General features: G+C 42.3%; 1 protein-coding gene across 1 annotated transcript in view; it reads left to right on the top strand.

The window, feature by feature from the left end:
- Window positions 1-22704, top strand: part of HOMER2 (homer scaffold protein 2) — a 167871-nt gene that overhangs the window by 63669 nt on the left and 81498 nt on the right. The gene's annotated exons all lie outside the window — the stretch shown is intronic.

The raw sequence follows: 22704 nt of genomic DNA, 5'->3' as shown, positions 1-22704 counted from the left end.
AAATCGGTCAACAAATCACAGGCTTCGATGGTCACATACCATTCATGGCATTATAACCCTTTAAAGGGGGTATCTCCTTAAATAAATTCTATACTTACCTATTCCTCCCCGGGTAGCATTCTTACCGCATCTTCCCCTTACCCATCTTCTCCTGGCATCTCCAGTCCCCTGGTTCACGTCACCTCCAGCTAGCCGGATCCTCTTCTTCCTGTGACATAACGTACATTGCCAGCATTCTACTTCCTGCAGGGCAGTGTACACTGTCTCACTAGTGACGTAGAGTTCACTGCCTAGCAGGGAATGCCAAATCCTCACCAGCACTGCTTTAGTGCGACTGTGCATGCGCGATGTCTCGCCGCTAATGTTTTATATACTATATGAAATACTACCGGCAAAGTATCACGCATGCATGCTAAAGCAGGCTGCCAATGATTTGGCATTCCCTGCTAGACAGTGAACACTGTGTCACTCGCACCGTTCACTGCCCTGCAGGAAGTGAACTGTGGCTAATGGACGCTGCAAAACAGGAAGAAGAGGATCTGGCCACCTAGAGGTGATGTGACCTGGGGGACTGGAGGAGCCAAGAAGATGATGTGGTAAGAAGGCTGCCTGGGGGAGGAATAGGTAGGTATTGATTTTATTATTATTTTTTTTAATGACAAAACCCCTTTAAGTCTGTAATTAACTGAGTGGACACAGGTACATTGAATGACATGGGACCGCTACCAGCTTCTTCCAGTTTAAGTAGGTAAGTATGCCATTATTTTCATGTTTTAACAACATTCCATGCCCATGTCCAGTCACTGCACTGTCGTGAGGAGTAGGTGGTGCACGTTTACTTTTGTCTAAACTCAGTTGATTCAGTATCAGCTTGTCCACCATCATCCAAGCTTTCCAACACTTTTGACCTCTTAGTGGTTTTAGCTGAATGATATAAATATTGAAATCACAAGCAATTAGGGAAATTATTCTACAATATCCTAGCAAAGTAATTGGACCCCTGAGCAAAAATCAAAAGTAGTATGTTAATTACTTAGCGGGGCTTCCTTTGTTCCTAATGACATTCGATATGCTCTGTAACATACTTTCTACTTGCATCTGATACCCTTTAGCTGGTATTCCTTTCCATTTATCCTGCAAACAGGCAAATTTTCTCAAAGAAGATGGACACTGTTCATATTTCCTGAGCATTGTTGACCATTTCCAGAGTATTGCCCCATTTTTGGCAGCACATTGTCTAGAATGTCAGGTTGTACCTCCATGTTCATGGTTCTTGTCACTACAACCAACTGACTGGGACCATGCTGCATAAAACATCCCCAGACCATAAAGGAACCTCCATCATACTTATCTATTGGCACAACGCACTGAGGCAAAAGGTGTTCTCCAGGCTCCTCCACACTCGGGTACGTCCATCTGATCTGAGGATGGAATAGGGTGATTCACCCCTCAATAGAATAATCTTCCATCGCTCAGCTGTCCAATGATGACTATCCTTGCACCATTGCATTATTTTTGGTACCACTCTCCAGATCTTTGAAGGATAAATAGAAGGAAATGCCAGCTGAAGTGTATCAGATGTTGGTAGAAAGTATGCCACGGTGAGTATCCAATGTCATTAGGGTCAAAGAAGCTCTACGAAGTATTAACATATGTAAATACATACTAGTTTTGCTTCCTGCTCAGGATTCCAATTACTTTTGGTAGAATAGTGTATCTGCTAAAGAAAGTCCTGTTCTCTCTTTTGTAAACGTGCAGAGTGGTCTAAATCTGCTTCTACATAGAGCGATTAATCATTCGGATTTCCGTGACAAAGTCAAACTTACACAGCACTCTGTTTGTCTTACAGTATATTTCCCTATTGACTTACAGCTATAACATCTGGTGGAAGTGTTTTAACAAAAAAAATGCAGGAAAATGCAGCAAAAAATGCAGCATTTTTGCTAAAATGGTATGAATGTGACTTTCTTCGCTCTCAGTGCTGACCTCAGTTCTTTCTTGCATGTTCTGCTTTGCTGAGTGATTTGCATTGTGGGAGATGTAATGACTAAACTTCACAGACATCTGCATCTAACAGAATGTAAAGCAGCAGAGTTTGTTGCTGTATTGTAGCTCAGTGAAGCTATTAATGGAGTGTCTGCCGCCACAGTCAGGTAGACTCAACGTCTGTGCAAGATTATTATAGAAAGAAAAAAAGAACACGGAAGCTACTTTTGTTTTATGTATAGATATAAATGGTAAAAATGTTTTCCAAACGGATTGATAAACATTGGTCATAGCGAGGAGAAATATTATTTATTTATTTTATTTTTAAGGTCAAAGGGCCTTTTACAATACTGCACCAAATGTAGCGGTCTGCAGTACCGGCCCTACTTATTGCAGCGCCTTATTCCATTAGGAGCTATGACCTTTTTCATACACACCTACTCTATGACAATCTCTTGCTTGTCCAGATTTCCTTTCCTCACACCCGCTAGCTCAGTAATCTATTTTTATTATATACCATCTTGCTTTTTCAGGGGGTAAGAGTAAGATATTTAGAGGCACACATCAGAAATAATTAGTTTTATTTGGTTACAGTGTTTCCTTCTGCCTGCTGCTTGTGGCTCTGGAATATAACTAATATTCAGATGTTTCAGTCTTGTATTGGTGTAAAAATCAAGAAACTGTAATCTTCTATTTCTATCCTTTTGTAGGGTCTAAAGATTGTGCACAATGGCAGCTCTGAAGCCTTTTCATGTTGGTCCAATTAAACGTTTCATTTTCTTCAAAGGGTCCATGTCTTTTAAGCTAATATGGCACACACAGCTCTGCGTCTATACCGCGACATTCTGTTACCTCACTGAAATCCGAACATTTCATCTGCTGCATTATATAAAGAAGTATTTTTTTAATTTTTTCTAGAACTATGCCGCAAGCTCATCTTTGTCTTAAATCGCACTATACCTCAATGGGCTCGCTATGACTTAGGGTAGTTAATGTCACTTGTTTATGATAATACAAATTTATAGTATTGTTTTTTTATAGTAGAATTCCACAAATAGAAAACTTGTGTAGGTTAATGCATATTTTATTTGGAAAAGCCATGCATCAATGAATGGGGGTCAAGTGACAGTAATATTATAATCTACAGGTGGCACTGTAAAGGCATTGTTACATCATTTGCACCTCCCACCCAGCCAGCAACCTACTAAACACTGGTGAGGGGCAAAAACCCCCAAATAGTCTGTCTGTGCATGGTGATCTTTTCCTTCTGGAGAAGACTCTGGCTTTGGCTTATATTCCCCGCCATTGTTACAAGCCTTGTTAAAATGTCTGCCACTGACTTGCGGGAATGCTGCCTTCCCATAGTCAGGCTGTGGGGGCATTGTTCCACCTTTCCATTTGCATAAATCTCCAGGGAGAAATGGCATACAGTTTGTCCCCGTGTGTATAGAAGGGAATTGTGTACACAGAGCCTGATGTGTGTGGCAAGTGTATATATCATTTCATGCAGATCTCCAGCAGTACTATAAAGCTGTTGTTTATATTTAGCCCCACCCCGCCTTCTGTCCTGTCCCAGTCTATACAGGTAAGCAGACAAGTGAGCTGTAGAAAACAAGATGCTACAGCATATTGTCTCTTCTCTAGTGGCAGGTGTAAAAACCGTTTTACAGTGTATTTACATCGTCACTTATGTTTATAATGAACGTATGGCTTTTAAATATGTAATTTTATGAAGATGCGTTCCCTGGAAGTATGCGACATACGACTTTGCTTCTGTACAATAGCCATACATTGATTTCTGTGTTGACATGCTGGCTGTATGAAATGTGTTTGTTTTTTTCGATGAGTTGTATTTTATGTCACAATTTTTGAAGTAGATACATTGTCCAAAAACACTTAAAAGGGCCACTTTGGCAAAAATACATTTCCATTCCTGCACCCCTCACCTGATTTGCCTATCACACACGGGAGGTCTCCTGTTACGGCACTCTGCCCCCCCGAGCGCCAGGTGGGGTGCCCTGATCTTCCCGCACCCCACTGTCCCTGCCTACTTGCCTCAGCCCTGGCTAACCCCAGGCGGACAACTGGACGGCGGTCCCTGCACTGGCTAGGGACCTGGCGACTGACAAGATGTGACTAACTGATGGGGGGAACAGAGTGCCGACAGAGAAGGCAGATGGAAATGACCAACAGAAGATACAGAGAAAGCAAAGCTGGAAATGGAAACTGACAGGCAAACTAGAGGCTGAACTGAGACTTAGCTGCAGACAGGACCGACTAGGTGCTAGCAGAACCAATAACTGGCAGTGAGTTCAGGTCACTGCCAGCCTTATAACTGCAAGCCTCCGCCCAGGGGTGGAGAGTGGGAGGAGCCGACTCTCCCACTGCTGCATAAGAAAGGTGGATGAGTGCGGGCGGCACCCTACGGGCAGGCACGCCCACGCCGCCGTACACTGGCTGCCCCACGCCGCCGGGAGAGCCCCGACTCCAGAGCTCCAGGACGCCGGAGCCGACACCGGAGCGGCGCGCGCCGACCGCGGGACCCTGCGCCGCCCTGTATGGTAACATCTCCTATATATATGTAATCACTTCCATGCAGTGCAGTCTCCTTTCTCATGCGTATCAGGAACCATCTTGACATTGAGATTTGTTTGTGCTTATTCTGTGCTATCAATTACATGATGCATGAGCACAACATCACATGAGCAGCTAGAGCCAGTATCATCTCTGCCTGCTGGGAGGACAACGTGATTATCACTACTCTGTATATTCACCTAAAAAGCTACATACCATTACTACACAGTCAGTAGAATGTATTATCATTTCCTTTATTATAACTGTGATAGAAGTGTCTATTCCCTTCTTTAAAGAGCTTGTGTGGTAGGGTCCATCCCACAGGAATTATACTGAGTGAAAAACTGACTTTTTGAGAAGAGTATAAAGCCAAGTAAGTACCAGGTGATCAGAATGAGATCACTTGACCAACCTGAGGTTAAGGACTCCAGGAAGTTTAAGGTGGAGAGGAATAATTTACCAGGGTAATACTAGTCAACTTATTTACGGTATACTGGGGGAGGGGGCTAATTACATAATGAATGGGGAAGGGGGGAAGAATCACCAGAATGTCTCTAAAAATTTTTAGAGCAGGTGCAAAACTGTTCTACCATTTTATCCACAAGTCAGTTGCTTTTGAACATTACTTTTTAATAAAGTAATACCTGTAATATATTTCAGTGTATTATTGCTTGTTTGTAAAAAAAAAAAATGTAAAAAAAATCCTATTTTACCTGCTAGGACATACAATACAGGACTGGCTTTCTTAGACCCCTATCATAGATGCCTTTGTGTATACTTTTAGATGCTGAGTTTTGACTGCAGTAAATGAGGGTTAGTTAAATGGCTGGGATTGCGTTCTGTTTTATTATCCACCTACTGTATACGCTCCATTCTTCGAGTTACTTTAAGTAGTACCGTTTTCATGTAGTATTTATTAATGTTATTATTGCTACAATTTATTTTTATGTAAAGTGTTACAAGAAAGGAAATTATTACTTGAAAAGGTTTCACAAGTATCATTAATGATGAGTCATTGAGCAATACGTCACTCTGATGATTCATGTAAGCAGTCGATGCCGACATGACTTACTGCATCCCATTGTCACATTATACCAGTGCCCCACCTATACACTGCTCCAAGGTTAAATATTGCTTACTAATGTGTACGGCTTCCTGCTCCATGCTATAGTAGCGCTACGCATCTTAGCGATGACTCACATTTCTTAATATTTGAATAACGCAATTCAACAATCACATAATGTGGGTATATTTAAAGGGTTCTCTGTTCATCACAGTGTGTACCCAACTATCCAAGTGTCAAGTTATAAAATTTAGCATACAAGAAATTGGAGTCTACCCCATAGCCACCAAGTCCAAACTGCATATCATCACATTTCAGTATTGAAGCACACTGGAATGACGTGATCTTTGGCTATTGTCTGCTTTCTTCAAGGAAAGAACGGAATACATTCGGACATTTATTAAAGGGGTTTTCTGGGACTGTCAGGCGCTGAAGCATCCAACAGCTGTCCCAGTGATGATCACTCCTGGGCTTTTAGACAGGAGGGATCATCGATCAGTGAATGGAGTGGAGTAGGCCAGAGATTATTCCGACCCGCTCGCCTCCATTCAGAGTAAATGGGCAGTTGTTCATAGAAGTAAGTCGGTCTGTTTGCACGGGCAGATGCAGTAGCAGACCAATGATGATTTTATGGTCTGCATGAAAGATCCGTCAGCGATTTATCACTATAATGGATAGCTTTTTCCTCTGAGGAAATGTGGGCAGGGCTAGTTATTGAGGCGTGATCTCCAGCAGACCAACACACATGCTGTTATTTGCACCAGGAATCTGTCCTAAGTAGAGATGAGCGAGCATACTCGCTAAGGTCAATTACTCGAGCAAGCATTGTACCTGCCCGCTCGGAAAAAAAGGTGCGGGTGCCAGCAGGGAGCGGCGGGGGGGGACGGAGGGGAGATCTCTCTCTCCCTCTCTCCCCCCCCCCCCCCCCCCGCTTCCCCCTGCTCACTCCCGCAACTCACCGCTCACCCGCGCCGGCACCTGAACCTTTTCTTCCGAGCGGGCAGGTACTCGCTAAGATTGCCATAGGAAACACTAGTTTTAATAAATCCGAATCAGTGTTGTGAGTGCAGCAAAGAGCCAGGCAGGCACCATGGCAGAGTTTAGTTGAATTCAATCTACAAACCTAAGTCAAGTATGGCATTTAGTTTTGAATGCAAATGGGCCTACATTCCAACCACAATTTACATTTTTGGTTTCAGGCTGATTTTGAAGAGCTTGTTTAGAATCCAACTATGATATGACATATTAATTTCCATAAACGTGTGTTTTGGTTTTTTTTAAAGGAAACCGGTCATGTTAAGCATGCTGTCCGATATCTGCGCAGCATGTAATAGAGCGGGAGGTATGTAAGCGGATTAATATTTAGTTTTGAAGGACAAGATTCAGTAAAACTTGTAATTCATTTAAATCCCTGCTCATTCTGGGCCTGGGTGTCCAATGGAAAGATTAAATTAGGAAATGACCCAAACTTGAGGGGTTCTTAGCATTATTGGAGGCTATGAAATTCATACATGCATAGGAAAGGAACTTCAGCATTCAATGCAGTTACAGGCATACTGAAAGGGGTTGCCTACCTTGTGTATATAAAAAGTCCAAGATGGTATGTGATGTATATATTAACAAATGTACTGTTCAGTAAATCTGGGCCATTTTCTCTTATTCTCAAGTCACACTCCCTCACTAAGTTGTCTTGCTTGACAGCGCCACAGCTTGCTCCCAGTGCACCCCCATCTATCAGCGCCTCCCATTTAGACGCTTTGTGCCAGTCTTCCCTACTGGCCATAGGTACCGATGAGCAGGTAACTGATGCAGGTCTAGAGCGTGGGAGGTGCCTGATGGATGGGGTCATGTTATATGCCTCTCCATCAGCAACCATTTGTAGGGCAGTGAGTCAGGACTGTTCAGCATGAAGATTTGGATGGTGAAGGAGTGTGGCTTAAGAATACGAGAGAAGGCTCTAGAATTACTGAATAGTATGCATTAATAAATTGTCAATAGACACATCATGCACTGTCTTGGACTCTTGTATAAGGTGGTCAACCGATTTAAAAAAAGGACACCTCTAATTGAGAGTCAGCAGTTTATTTTCGTTGCAAGCATTGAAGCAGAAGCAGGGCTTTTTAATATATTCAACAGATGTAAATGTCACAATTCTTCATTTTAGTCTTCAGCAACAAGTATTGCTCTGTGCTGCCATGAATGAACCATTAGTGTTATGACATTGACTGCCCATTCACCTGCCCTAGATAAAAAGGGCATGTGCTGCAGTTGGAAGTACAAGAGTTATTACCACGATGCTAATCTGATCCTTCACCATTCCATCTTCTGGTTGACTTTGGTCAAGGAATCGTCCCAGGACTTTCCCTCCTTCCCAAACCAGACTCCTAGGATTTTGGGGCACTACGCGTAGTACTGATATGTGTGCCCCATGTCTGGCATTGTTATAGAGCATCTTTGGCTGCCATTTTTGTATTTATGGGGATCAGCACTTTTGCTTTTAGAGCTGGATAGATATCATTACTGAATTGTTTTATGACTGTGTCAATCTAAAAATGTATGTGAGCAGTTGGATCTGTAGACTTTCAAGTTGCTGAAGTACTAAAATCATATGCACTACTCATGATTCAAGGGCATAAGATTGGGCCCATTTTCATGTGTTGTAGCTGTTCTGGGGTAAGAGATGCGTAATGTCTGGCTCTGCTCCATGCCCTCAGTAGCTCCCTGAAGACATATCTGTTGTAAAAAGACCTCCTTAAGCTTAATTTATTCAGTATGGGAACAATGTCTCTACTCCTTTATTAGAAATAGTCATTGTTAGAATTAAGCCTCTTTACATGGCAGCTTCTGTAATGCAGTGTCTTTTCCTCAATGTTCTTTAAATATCTCTCCAAAATAACACTTATCGCTTTTATGGAAGGTCATTTCACCTTGTTTAATCTAATACTGGCCTCGGTGTATTTTGTGTTATTGAACCATTAAGCAATGTCTTACCTTTTTGGATTCATATGTGAGTGAAGGCAATTGTTTTCCATGCTGAGAATTCCGTACCTTCAGGCAACATTTCTTGCTGCAGGGAAGGATGTGTACAGATAAAATGAATCCATTCAATCACAGATTCCAGATCAATTAGACTCTACTGGATACTGTTGGCAGTCTTAAACTGAAGAGACAGAATATTAAATGGGAAGAAGGTTATCCTGCCTTATTTTACAGTACAGAGTATGCAGTGGCATTCATGAACCAATCTTATAGGTATCATAACTAGGGCTCTGACAACACATTGACACCCCGCTGTGATCGGTGGATAGCTTGCATCATTGACCATGGCATCTAAGAGTTAAACGAAAGAGATCAGAGCTTTTTTTAAGCTGTAATATACAGCAGATACCCATTGTGTATGGAGCACTGTTTGATAGAAATCCCTGCAAATTTTGCTGTGTGTGTGTGTATATATATATATATATGTGTGTGTGTGTGTGTGTGTGTGTGTGTGTGTGTGTGTGTGTGTATATGTGTATGTGTATATATAGATATATATATATATATATATATATAATATATATATATATACACAGAGTTATTAAATCCCCAAATCTGCTCCTTTTTTAAAAATTGTCAACGAGCTACAAAAGACAGGTACACAATCCACATATCACTGAAAAGAGGAAGGTTCACTGGTTTTTATGACATGGCAAAATCTTGCACTTACATGAGATGTGTGGGCGACCAGTGCTTTTCTGTTTGCATATGGAATCAAATTAAATTTGCTTGTGACGAGGCGGCTGTTTTTGGAATGGAGACCAGAATTCACATTGTACTTGAACAATGGATTCACACTTGGCAAACTCAAGCACACAAAACTATTTCTCCTGCGGGGTCGCCATTTTCCTATAAACTGAACAAGAAACAGCGCTGTGGTGTGGCAGAATATTTAACTAACTGGTAGGTCATAAACTGTGACCCTTCCTCTTTTCAGTCATGTGCGGATTGTGTACCTGTTTTTTGTAGTTTATTTGTAATTAAATTCCCAAATCTGCTCCTTCTTTTTGAATAACCCTGTATTTGGCTGATGTTGGGAAGGGGTTAATGGTATTCTAACTAGTCTAAAACTGAGAACCCTGTACTTAAAGGGGTTGTCTCACGGCAAACCTCAAAATTTTACCTTACCCCATTCCCCCTGTCACCCCCCTGGCATAAAATAGCAAAGTAAAGCGGTTTTTAAGCCGCTTGCTACTTACCGATCCGACGAAATAAGGACTTTAAAAAATCTTCCCCCAAGATGGCCGCCGGTCCTTTCCCAGGGATGCACTGCGGTTTTCTCCCATGGTGCACCGCGGGTCTTCTCCCATGGGGCACCATGGGCTCTGTGCGTTCCATTGCCGATTCCAGCCTCCTGATTGGCTGGAATCGGCACACGTGACGGGGCGGAGCTACGCGATGATGCGTAGAAGGGGGCAGAGCCAGAACGCCGCTCGTGCCTGGACCGAGCAGAAGGGGAGAAGACCGCACAGCGCAAGTGCGTCTAAAAAAAGCAAGAAGACCTCAGAATTAGACGGATCCATGGCGACGGGGACGCCAGCAACGGAGCAGGTAAGTGAATAACTTCTGTATGGCTCATATTTAATGCACGATGTACATTACAAAGTGCATTAATATGGCCATACAGAAGTGTATAACCCCACTTGCTGCCGTGAGACAACCCCTTTAAGAAATGTATGATTAAAAGGCAAAGGCTAATTGCAATGGAGACAATCTATCGGCCCTCCTGACATATGTGTTTTAGTAACTACTTTAAGTCCCTATAAAATAACAATTCTGGATCATCTTTAGTTGGAGCTGTGCATTCCTCTGTTACTCCTCTTGGAAACATGAATAAACTGTACCATTCCTCTTGCCAGTGGGGTATGTCCCTACATACTCTGTCCACTCAGTGCTGGAAGTGTAAGACTGTGCAAAGACATAATGCTTTAAGATAAATTGGAACGAGCATGTGACTAGTGATGACAGAGCGATCGTATATCATTTGCTTGGCATGCATTTGCACTATAGGATAATTGGGTAGTTTTGATCTTTCATTGGATCATAACTACGCCTCTTGTCTACCCTTCTGCCACTTCTTTCTATTGCAGTGCCTGTTTATACCAAAGGATTTGCAGTAGACAAACCAATAATTTCTAGGTCCGCATGAAAGATCCAATCAGCGATAATCTAATCGTTTACCGCCGATCGTTTGGTCACTGTGTGTATTTACACCTAACAATTTTGCAAAAAGACTCAACCTAACGACTATTAACACGAAAATTGTGTCTTGTGAAATAGACTATACTCCTATTGATAAAAGCAGTGTCATTTAAGACAGGTCAAGATAATTTGCATATAATTTACATATATCTAGAATGCACACAATAGACAAATTCATAGTAATTAATTGTTCTTGGATTATGGATGAGCTCTAAGGAAATGTAAACCAGCCTAAAGAATACTCAAACTCCATGTAGTCGTAGGGGTTTTAATCCCCGGCCTCAGTTCTGCAGGCTACTAGTGCGACCTCTGGACTGCGCTGCTGCATACAGGGACCGTATGCTTGCAATATTCTACACAATTGTTTCACAGCACCTCTATGGAGTGATTTGATAAAGTGTAGCTTTTACCAATTTCTAATATATTTTTGACATAATTACTTCTGATTATGAGCTGCGGAGCATTAGCATCTTTAATATTTTGTATTAGGAAAATTGTGGCCATTTCTAGCTGCTGATCTAAACACTGAAGCCACTTACTTTCAATATCTTGTTGGTAAAATGAGGGCACGCTTGTAAACGAATGCAATTGTTTTGCATCTTGTTCTCATTATACAATATACAAAACTAAAAGACTTGAAAGAAAGAAAATCTGATAGTCATTTTCTGTTAATGCCAAACAAAATGAATTCCAAAAAGCACCAGACATGTTTCCTTAGAGCTTAATCCAAGAATATGTGAATCAATACCTCATTTTATTATGGATAATTAGCCTGGTATTATTATTCAGCATATCCTAGTGAGAAGACGCACCCACTTCTTCCTCTGGCTCGATCTGAATGTGTTATTGTGGATACCCCTCACTGTGCATGTGTTCATTAGGCAACATATTCCTCAAGGCTTCTGGCTGCCTACACACTTCTGGTTTGCGCCCCCATATTATTTTATTCCCTACAGTTTGCAAATGTAATTTTCTTTTGTATTGACCTGAAACTCGATGAATTCCAAAACAGAACTGTGGGTAAAAATGCAGATTAAAAACAGCATGAACTCCCCTAGATGCAGAACGGCTTTATTTTTTTATTATTTTAAGCATCTCATTTTCAGTTGATTTAGGAATTTTTAGATTTCAGATTCCTATCTTTGACTTTTTAATGTCCATTTTAACATGGAATCTAGACTTTCGAAGACTGGTGCTTATATGTAGTCGCATAAATGATGCACACTGATAGTTCAAAGGCTATACAATATAGTCCAAAACATAGTTTTATGCTAGTGGCTATTGAAGTGCATAAAGTGATTTTCTTGGGCTCGGATATTGATGACTTGAATTGGACCGAGCTGCACATAAGCCATGTGAGCAATGAATGTGACATCACTGCCCAGAGAAGTCTATGGTACTGACTTGAGTGCTGCAGCCTCTTCAAACCTCTGATCAGTGGGGTCCGTACTGATGTTGATAAACCGTCCTAAGGATAGGTCATCAATATCCTAGTTCTGGAAAAATCCCTTTAACCCCTTCAGTGGTAGGTTTATTATCACCAGGTTATGCCTCACAGGGCAGGTTTTTTTAAATGAGTCAACAATGCAATAAAAACCCTGGAAAATTTCACATGACAGCTCAGTGTTCTGCACATTTCAGCACTAGAGCTGTCCACGGAAATCTTCAGAGGTTTAATTGCATTGTCAGTGCAGCAAGCCACAGAGATTTTCCGGGCATGCCACTAAAGGGGTTAAAGGGAATCTGCCACCACCTATATGCTGCCCTTTCTGGGGGTAGCCTAAGGTAGTGACAGGCATGATAATTACAGCACTATGTCTGTTTTATGTATCTGTGAAGTAGTTTTTGAGAGGCTTATATTTTATCAGTAGCAACACATAGAGTACTACAGGAAGTAGTCCCTGATATTCATGACCTGCAGCATAACCCCATCCACTGATTGACAGCTGTCTGCTTATTCCTGTGAATAGAGAGACAGCTGTCAATCAGTGACTGGAGGATCAGTGGAGCTAGCTTGCTGCTCATGAATATTGAAGACTACATCCTGTAGTCCTCTGTGTTTGCCGCCACTGATAAAATGTAAGCTTCTGACAAACGGGTACATCAAACAGATATAATTCTGTAAACGGTGTGCCCTTAGAGTGCAGCATAAAGGTGGTGACAGATTCCACCTAAAGGAATCTTCTGATCTCTTCCATTTTCATTGAACGTGCGCTAAAGGATGGGGCTTGGTTAAGGAACATTGCTTAGTTGTTTTACCTACTATTGCAGACTGGTATTGGGCAGGTGAGGAGCAGTTCAATTTTGGTTTCATCAGACCAGAGAATCTTGTTTCTTACAGTCTGAAACTCCTTTAGGTGCTTTCATGTGTTTTTTTTTTTTTTTTTTTTTTTACTGAGGAGAGGCTTCTTTCTGGCCACTCTGCTATAAAGCCCAGATTGGTGCAGTGCTGGTTGACTTTCTAGAAGTTTCTCCCATCTGCACAAAAGATTTTTGGAGCTCACTCAGTGACCATTGGGCTCTTGATTACCTTTCTTACCATGGCCTTTCTCCCCTGATTACTTAGTCTGGTGGGTCGGCTAGTTCTCGGAAGAGTCCTGGTTGTTCCAAACTACTTCTTTAATTTAAGAAATATGAAACCAACTGTGCTCTTAGGAACTTTCAGCAGAATTTTTGTAGACTTTTCCAGATCTGTGCCTACACACAATCCTGTCTCAGAGCTCTACAGGCGGTTCTTTCGTACTCACTAGGAAAAAACAAGGTATCTTGTAGATATGATACCTTTTAATCTACAAGATTACTTGGTTTCTCTTACTGAGAACAATCGCACTTTGCTCTACTGGCTTACACCGTACCAAACCTTTTTTTGTTTCGTCCTCACGGCTTGGCTTTGGCTCTGATGTGCATTGTGAGCTGTGAGACCTTATATAGACAGTGGTGTATCTTTTCAAAATGTTGTCCACAGGTGACTCCAATCAATGTGTAGAAACATCTCAAAGGTGATGAGGAAAAATGGCAAGTGCCCAGAGCTAAATTTCAAGTGTCATACCAAAGAGTGAATACTTCTATCAATGCAAAATATTTTTAATAAATAAATATTTTTATATATTTCTAACCATCTGTTTTCTCTTTGTCATTATGGGTATTGAGTGCAGAATGATGGGGGAAATATAGAATGTTCGTTAAATTTGCTCAAAGCCACAACATACAACAAACTGTAAAAAATAATTTAAAGGCTCTGAAGATTGTATGTGGTTGCCTGTCTGGGTTTCATGCTGCTCATGGTTCAGGCTAGTAACAGATTCCCATTAAGTGTGTTTGTAGATGAGAATGAATTATAGCACATTCACTATATGTGGTTGGTATCTCCTGCTAGCAGCGCCCTCCTAAGGGCTTTTATAGTGTATCCAACTACTTAGTGGGAACCTGTCATCAGGTTTTTAGTGCTACAGCATTTGTAAACATTCCTAACCTAATTCTCAAGTTTAATATTATGACATGTTGCATGTAAATCACATACCTAGAGCCATTGGGACACTAATTAAAGTATTGTCGAGTCACAGAGCCTTAGCACTTATCACACCCAATTACCACCTAGGTGCTGAAATCCCTTCTAGGTGGTGTCAGTCAAGGAGGAATCAACTCCATGACAACACAATGCTTCCATACTGCCCTGATGCCATTCACTTGCAGAGCTCGCCAATATTAAGCTCCTTTTTCCACCAGAATGTCACTTGGAGAATTTTAATAAGTGCATGTTAAGAATGTGGTTTACAAGTACTACAGCAGCAATCCGTTTATGCATTAAAAATGTGATGACTTATTCCCTTTAAGTGCATGTCCTGTTTTTTGCATAGCTTTGCTTTCTTTCTCCTTGTAGCTGAGTCACTGCAAAACCACTAATCACTGCGCAAAACCACTAATTTACCATCTTGTACCAGACTATTGGAATTTTATTGTGTCTTCTTCATCTATTGTAATGGAAAGCGGCAACACCTATAATATTTAAAGTATTTTCTGACTGCCATTATGGAGTCGGGAAGGAATTTTTTCCTCCAAAAAAGGGCTAAATTGGCTTCTGCCTTATGGTGGTGGTGGTAGGGGAAACGGGCTAAGCTGGATGGGCATGGTCTTCTTTCGGCCTAGTGTACTATGTTAATATGTAAGCATTGTAATGATTGGAGTTTACCCATAGACCACCGGTGTGGATGGCCTGGCAGTTTACAGACTCGAGTCAGTGTAGAGATTGTAGTGATTAGTCAGGTGGCTAATCTCACTAATATACACCTATATAAATGAGCTTTTCAATACATTGCACAGGAAGGAGAGGTCAAGCTGGAGGCGCACTGGCTCATCAAGATGACTAAATTAATTATGGTTTTTCAAGTAAATTGTTCTGAAAATGTTTTTTTTTCTTTTGCTAGCGTCAAATTACTTGCATATAGCATAATCTGGAGCTCTAGTTGGTTTCTGTGTGTGCAGTGGATCTGTAGATTGGATGTATAGATGTTGATATGCACACAGAGGACAAATGTTCTTGGCAGGTTTTAATTCATTCATGAGGTTGAAAATAAAGCCCCTAAGGCCTCCCTCACACAGGCATTTTTGTACAGCGTTTAGTGCTGCTTTTTCAGCACAGCGCTAAACGGTGTACATCGCTCCCATTCATTTCAATGGGGCTGCTCACACAAGGCTGAAAACGCAGCGTCTTCAACGCTACGCTTTGACAGCGTTGCATGTAACATTTTTGGCCGTTTTCAGCCCATTGAATGGCTGTGCTTGGACGCATCCAGCGCTGGCTCTGATTGGCTCAGCTGGTTGTCACTCAGCCGACTCAGCCAATCACAGCAATCTGCTGGCTTCACCTGCTAGGTGAGATTAATTTTTATTTTTTTTTAAATTTTATTAGCAGCCAAAATGCTGGCATAACGCATGCCAGTGCTTCTGAAAACAGGCGGAGTCTGCAGTAAACGCAACATTGAAAAACGCTGCAATTTTTCAAACGCCTGTGTGAGGAAGGTCTAAGGCTTTACAAGGGCAGACTGGATTCCACATACAGGAACCCACAGCGGATTCAGATGGTGAGCCCATCCGGCGACCCTGTGTAACTATTACTGTATTTTTGTTTGGCCATATTATCCGTGCCGTCACTTGGCAATGACGTGGATACCTGCAAACAATATGCAATGTTAATTGCGGATGGGGTGCGGGACGGACGGCCTCCATAGATATAAAACCGCAAATTTTTCCACTGCAAAATAGAGCATGCTACGATTGTTCTTCTACTCATGGAATCCGCAATTTGTATCTGGTAGTGTGAATGAAAAAGCAAAAATGCATGCCTGACAAAGCCCACATTTTCCTGCATGGACAGCGATCGGGGAATGCGCAATCAAAATCTGCCCGTGTGCGCCCAGCCGGACAGTGTGAGGAAAAAATACGTTAAAAGGTCCTATGGTGCTTTGTTTTAATTTTTTTTACTAGGCCATTTACGACGCTGTATAACTCACATGGTAACCTTATTCTGCGAGTTTATTTTATTGTGGATATACCAAATCTATTTTTAAGATTTTACTTTGGTTGCAAAAGAACAGCAGAAAGCCCTCAGAGGAAGAGAAGGGGGCGCCCCACTGGGTATTTGCAGCTGATTTTTAGTCAAAATCTGCACCAATGGTACAGATTTTGACAGTTTTTTTTAGCTGCAGAAATTTATGCTGCGGTTATTCCACAGCATTTCCGCCATGTGTAAACACACCCTAAGTCAGCTTGAGGTACGCTGCAGAGCGGCCTCAGTAGTAATAGTGTCTCCTATATCAGCCCCAGCAATAATAGTGACCTGCACAGTAGCCCTAGTAGAACTAGCACTCCCTATAGTAGCCCCAGCATTAATACTAACCCCCCACAGTACCACAGTAGTATTAGCACTCCCCTATATTAGCCCCAGCAATAATAGTTACCCCCCCCCCCCACAGTACCCCCAGCAATAACAGTGACACCTCACAGTAGCCACAGCAGTAATAGTAACCACCCCACAGAAGCCCTAGCAATAGTAGTAGTAATAGTGTCTCCTATATCAGGTCCAGCAATGATGGTGACCCCCACAGTAGCCCAAATAGAATAAGCACCCTCCTATAGCAGCCCTAGAAATAATAGTGACACCCCACACAACCCCAGTAGTATTAGTGCTCCCCTATACCAGCCCCAGCAGTAATAGTGACCCCCGCAGTAGCCCCAGAAAAAGTGACACCCACAGTAGCCCTAGTAGTAATAGTGACCCCCAGCAGTAACTGTGACACCGCACAGGAGCCCCAGCAGTAACTGTGACACCGCACAGGAGCCCCAGCAGTAACTGTGACACCGCACAGGAGCCCCAGCAGTAACTGTGACACCGCACAGGAGCCCCAGCAATAGTAGTTTCCCCCACAGCAGCTCCATAGTATTAACGCTCTCCCTAAGACCTATATATTTACCTTTTCCTGATCTTCACAGTGCCGATGCTGCTTTCAGCGTTGCTGCCGGTGGGTGTAATCATGTGAGCCCACAGCAGCGCCTCCTCTCTTCTCTCCCCTTGCGGAACCAAAGAGGAGAGGTCAGGGGAGGAGGGAACGAAGATCCCGGATGCACACACTGTTGTCATTGTGTGCATCCGGCCTGCGGCACTGCAGAGTGATTACTGGCTGGGAAGCGTTGGCACCCCTGGCTGGTAATCACTAGAATGGTGACCAGACGTCCCGAAAGCGGGACAAATGGCTGTTCCACTGGGGTTCCAGTAGAAAGTGGGACACAGGGCCCCAAAGCGGGTCTGTCCTTCCTAAATCGGGATGTCTGGTCACCTTATCTTAAGTAATCAGTTGTCCTCCATTATTAGATCACAGGGAATTGATTAAATCATTAAAGACCTTATCCACTCTGGGCACTATGTTTTTGTTGGATCTGTCAGGGTGCTCTGCTGGGGTCTCCAGATATCCGCTGTCATCTGTGGGGAATCTCATTTGCAACTGCTAAATATAAGTAAAGTGCCACTACAGGAGGAATTTGGCATTACACTGTACTCACGGAAATAAATAGGCTTTCCTCATAATGCACTGACATGCCAGGTCCTCCAGGATGAGACAGTTTGTAGCTGCAGTCCATTCTAGCTAATATGAGGTCCTAAAAAGGAGACCTCCTCTTAGTATGGCTTTAAACTACTCGATTATGTCCAATTCAATAACTAATTTGTTTAGTAATCTAGGAATTAATTGGTACTTATAATGGCTGTATTTCATACACTTATGGTAAGGATATTCAAATATGTTGGAAATTGATTGGATTTTAGCACAATGATTCTAATCCTTTAATAGTATGAATTAATAACACTCTGTAGAGATTACTAAACCGGCATGTTTTATAGATGAGCTTTGACACATCTGCCCATGTCTAAAACGCATAGTCTGCTGGTTCTTAGTGATGGCTTGTGGATGTCATCACCCACCTCACCACCATTTTCAACCTCTCCCTGTCCTCTGGTATCCCCCCCCCCCCCTCTTTCAAACACTCCATCATATCCCCTCTCCTAAAGAAACCGTCTTTCGACCTGACTGATACTGCCAACTACCGACCTATCTCTAACCTCCCCTTCATGTTTCAAACTACTTGAATGCCTGGTCTATTCCCGCGTCACTCGTTTTTCTCTGACAACTCCCTCCTTGAACCCCTCTAGTTTCCACCCCCTCTATTCGACCGAAACTGCCCTTACAAAAGTGTCTAACGATCTGATGATGGCCAAGTCGAGGGTCGGCTACTCATTTCTAATCCTCCCTGACCTGTCCGCTGCATTTGATACTGTCAACCATAACCTCCTCCTTGCTATGCTCTGCTCTAGTCTTTTTCGCTGGCTCTACCTCCTCTCCACTTCCTTTTGCTGTTGGGGTCCCCCAGGACTTGGTCCCTGGCCCCCTTCTGTTCTCTATCTATATAGCCCCAATCAGGCTAACCATTCACAGATTTGGTCTCCAACATCACCTCTATGCTGATGACACCCAGCTATACACCTCTTCCTTTAACATTTCTGCACCCTTCCTCCAAAATGTCTCTGATGGCTATCCGCTGGCTCTACCACCATGTCCTCCCTTTTTCTTAAGCGTAACCTCTCAAAAACTGGCACCACCATAATCCCAAAAAAGCACAGTCCCTGCCTAAGGGTCACATTGGACTCGGACCTTTCCTTCACCCCCCATATCCAATCTCTGGCTCAAACCTGCCACCTGCACCTCAGGAACATTGCAAAAATCTGTCTGTTCTAGACACTCGTTATTGCCCTCATCTATTCCAGACACGATTACTGTAACTCGCTGCTCATTGGCCTTCCACGCACCAAACTATCCCCTCTCCAATCTATACTAAATGCAACAGCAAGATTTCCCTTCCTTTCCAGTTGCTTCTCAGATGCCCCTGCAATATGCCAGCCCCTGCACTGGCTGCCCATGTATTAAAGAACTCTGTTTAAACTCATCAGGCTCACTCATAGAGCTCTCCATGGCACTGTGCCACCATACATCACCTCCCTCCTGTCTATGTCACCCAGCCCGCATGACAGGCTCTGCCAACACAATCAGACTAGACATCTCCCCTAATACAAACCTCACATACTCACCTCCAGGATTTCACCAGAGCAGCACCAACCCTATGGAACGCTCTACCCCAAGGCATCCAGACAATCGCTGATGCATGGAACGTCAGACATGCCCATTCAAAGAAGTATACAAACTCCAGTTCATGTGCCCTGAATTTACTCCCATCATGTATGCTCCCTGCCACCATACCACCCCATTCCTGATTAAGCTCCCCATGCATAAAAGCGCTGCGGAATAAGTTGACACTATACAAATAAAGATTATTATTATTAGCTTGAATTCCTTGATTTGGTCAATACCCCAGACATCTCCATTATGTATAAATGACAGGTGGGCAATATTGATTTAAAATACATTTTCCAATTTAATACTTGTTTTCTATTTTCCATCAAGGCTAAGTGAACAGAATTTACCACTATTTGTAACATTGATTCAACTTCGAAAAAAACGCCATTGTTGCTTAAATACTTCCATTTCCCATCCCCACAGTAAGGGAATGGTGGTATAATTAAGACTGAGTCATGTATGTAGCTTAATGGCTCTGTGGTGACAAGTTTCTCTATCAATAAGTGCTATGCATTGTGCTACGTTCCGTCATATGACAAGCAGTCGGGAGTTACGGTTCTAGACCACAAAGCATATTCTATAATTATTGCTAGTTTAATAGTCTCTTCTTCAGTATTACTTGTAGCAATAGAAATATTGTTTTGTGAGAAGCAAAGTAGAAATTGGTGTGATAGCTAGAATTCTTTCCCAAGAAATAGAAACGGAAACAATGAAGAAAAAGTAGTTTTGTTTAAGCAAACAATTACCAGGTTCACAGTGATAAACCGGGAAGAAGTAAAGTTTTAATTACTCTTGAAGCATATGGTATATGGAGATAAAGTTACAAAGATGTGAAAAAGCTTGCAGGAAAGTAGTATGATTTATAAGGAAACTCAGAAATCTCTTCCAAAGCTAATGTATAATTTATACAATTATTCATTCATGATGGCTGTGGACTAATGGTGGATTAATTGAAGTCAAGAACATATTTGCTGTGCCTCAATGGCAAGCAGTGTCGTTTTACAGGATTGGGGTCCCATTATCCAATCAAATTTGTATAGAGTTTATATTTTTTCCCTGTGTTTTTGTGTTTCCTGGGGTTACTCTAATTCTTCCCATACTTCAAAACAACTTCTATTGATCTGCTTGTGATCATGCAATGTAGAACATGATGCTGGATGTTGTATGCCAAATTCAAACTTCAGCAATCTAGCTTGATTACCACTAAAGCTCGAACTGTTCTCTATTTTATGGGAGCGGAGTGCATAAATGGAGAATACTCCTTTCATATCGGATAGTTGGAGTTGTGTCATGGTCCAGTTCTTAAAGCTTTAGCTTTGCTATTCAGGTAGCCATGGACTTTAAGCTGTATTTTGTACACTTACTTTGCTATCGTTCCTTCATAAATGCAGGTGCTTTAAATGCTTGTGTTCATGGAGATCCACCTTACTCACCCTTTTGAAATGAGGTTTGTCACTGAAGCATGCATTCCAGGACATGGGTGTTTTCGGTCTTAGGCCGGCTTCACACGGACGTTGGTGAATTTGCACTTGCCTGAGCGCTGCATATTTGTGGAGTGAACAACCCTTTTTTTTTTTGCGCCGTGCATCATCTTATTTTACTGTACTTTTTATCCCTGCAAGGTATGTTCATTTGCATCTGTCAAACAAAGACGCAATGATTGAAATGGCTAATTAGTTCCAGATGTGTTTTATTTCCAGCACAATTACACAGCGTTTCACGCATCTCCTTGCATATCGCGTGCTTGCATTTGCGCTCCCCCCATTGACATTTATATGGACATTTTGGTGTGCAAATATGTAGAAAAATAGAGCATGTTCTATATAATTTTTTCTGCATGACTGAAATGCGTGCGCAAAATATGGAAATGTGTATGAACCCACTGAAATAGATCGTTCTATTCTTTGCATATTGCACGTGCAAAGATACCCATGGCAAGCTGGCCTTAAACTGCTTATTCTCTTAATAATGTCCTGAAGCTTGTCTTTTAAATAATATTTTAAGAGCTGACTTTACAGATCATCCAAACTACCAGTTAGGTCCCATGTATGCAGCAGCCATGTGCGCGGAGCCTGTATCTCAGTACTGTGGAGCTATAATCTCCTGCTGTGTCGATTTTATATGGTGCCTCTTGTCAGCATCATATTACAGAGTTATTCTTATCCTATAGTGAATACTTTAAGCGTACCTTCATAATAATCTGTGTGTGGGCCCTTACACTAGGGCCCCATAAACCTCTATGAATGCCATGTTACAGTTCTGGACAACAGTGACATTTTATCAAGCTGTTAAACTCATTATCTAAAAACATTAGGTCCCTAGGAATGGGGAGAATCGAATGAAACTTTCTCTGTGTGATTGTAACATTGATATAAGTAAGTGATTACAATATCAGAGCAAAAGGATAATTTATTGCAGAAAACTGACCACTTGAAAGGAAGCTCTAGTACCCTGTTGGACCGCCTCTAGCTTGAATACAAGATGTGATACGGGCAGGCATGACGGATCTAGTACCCTATTGGGCCACCTTTAGCTCAGATGCAAGATGTGATGCGGGTGGGAATGGAGGTATACACATTCCGTATGGTATCCTGCAGCATATCAGTCCACATTTGCTGTAATGGAGTCTCCAGACCCTACTAATAGGCTGTTGAAGTTGGTGTCTCAGATGGTCCCATATTGGTGATTAAATCTAGCCACCAGGCAAGCTACAGAAGTGTGGCCAATGTTGTGGAGGCATTCCCATGACACCCTTGGTGTGTGCGGCTACCGGAAAATGCCTCTTGGAAGCTGCCATGAGAGGCAACACGTGTGGATGCAGGATGTCCTGAATCTATCGTTGAGCTGTCATTGTCTCCTGTACCACTACTTAGGGGTGACTGTCGTATGTGATGGCCCCCAGATTATCACACTAGTAGAGTGCCACTCCATAACAAAGGCAGGAATGAGCCACTCGCTACTAGGTTTCCAGACACGAACATGGCGGTTGTCAGTGTCGAACCTAAATCTGGATTTGTCCCTGAATACAACCTGGTTTCACTCTGTAGCAGGCCAGTTTCATCGTTCACAACACCACTGCAAGCAGACGTGTCATTGGCAGTACACGTAATGGGCGTTGAGACCAAATGTCCTTCAGCCAAGTGCCTGGAAATGGTTTTA

Source organism: Eleutherodactylus coqui, chromosome 2 (genome assembly GCF_035609145.1).
Source record: "Eleutherodactylus coqui strain aEleCoq1 chromosome 2, aEleCoq1.hap1, whole genome shotgun sequence".
Classification (NCBI taxonomy): Eukaryota; Metazoa; Chordata; class Amphibia; order Anura; family Eleutherodactylidae; genus Eleutherodactylus; species Eleutherodactylus coqui.
The sequence above is the reverse complement of the archived record's forward strand: the minus strand, read 5'-3'. Positions and strand labels throughout refer to the sequence as shown.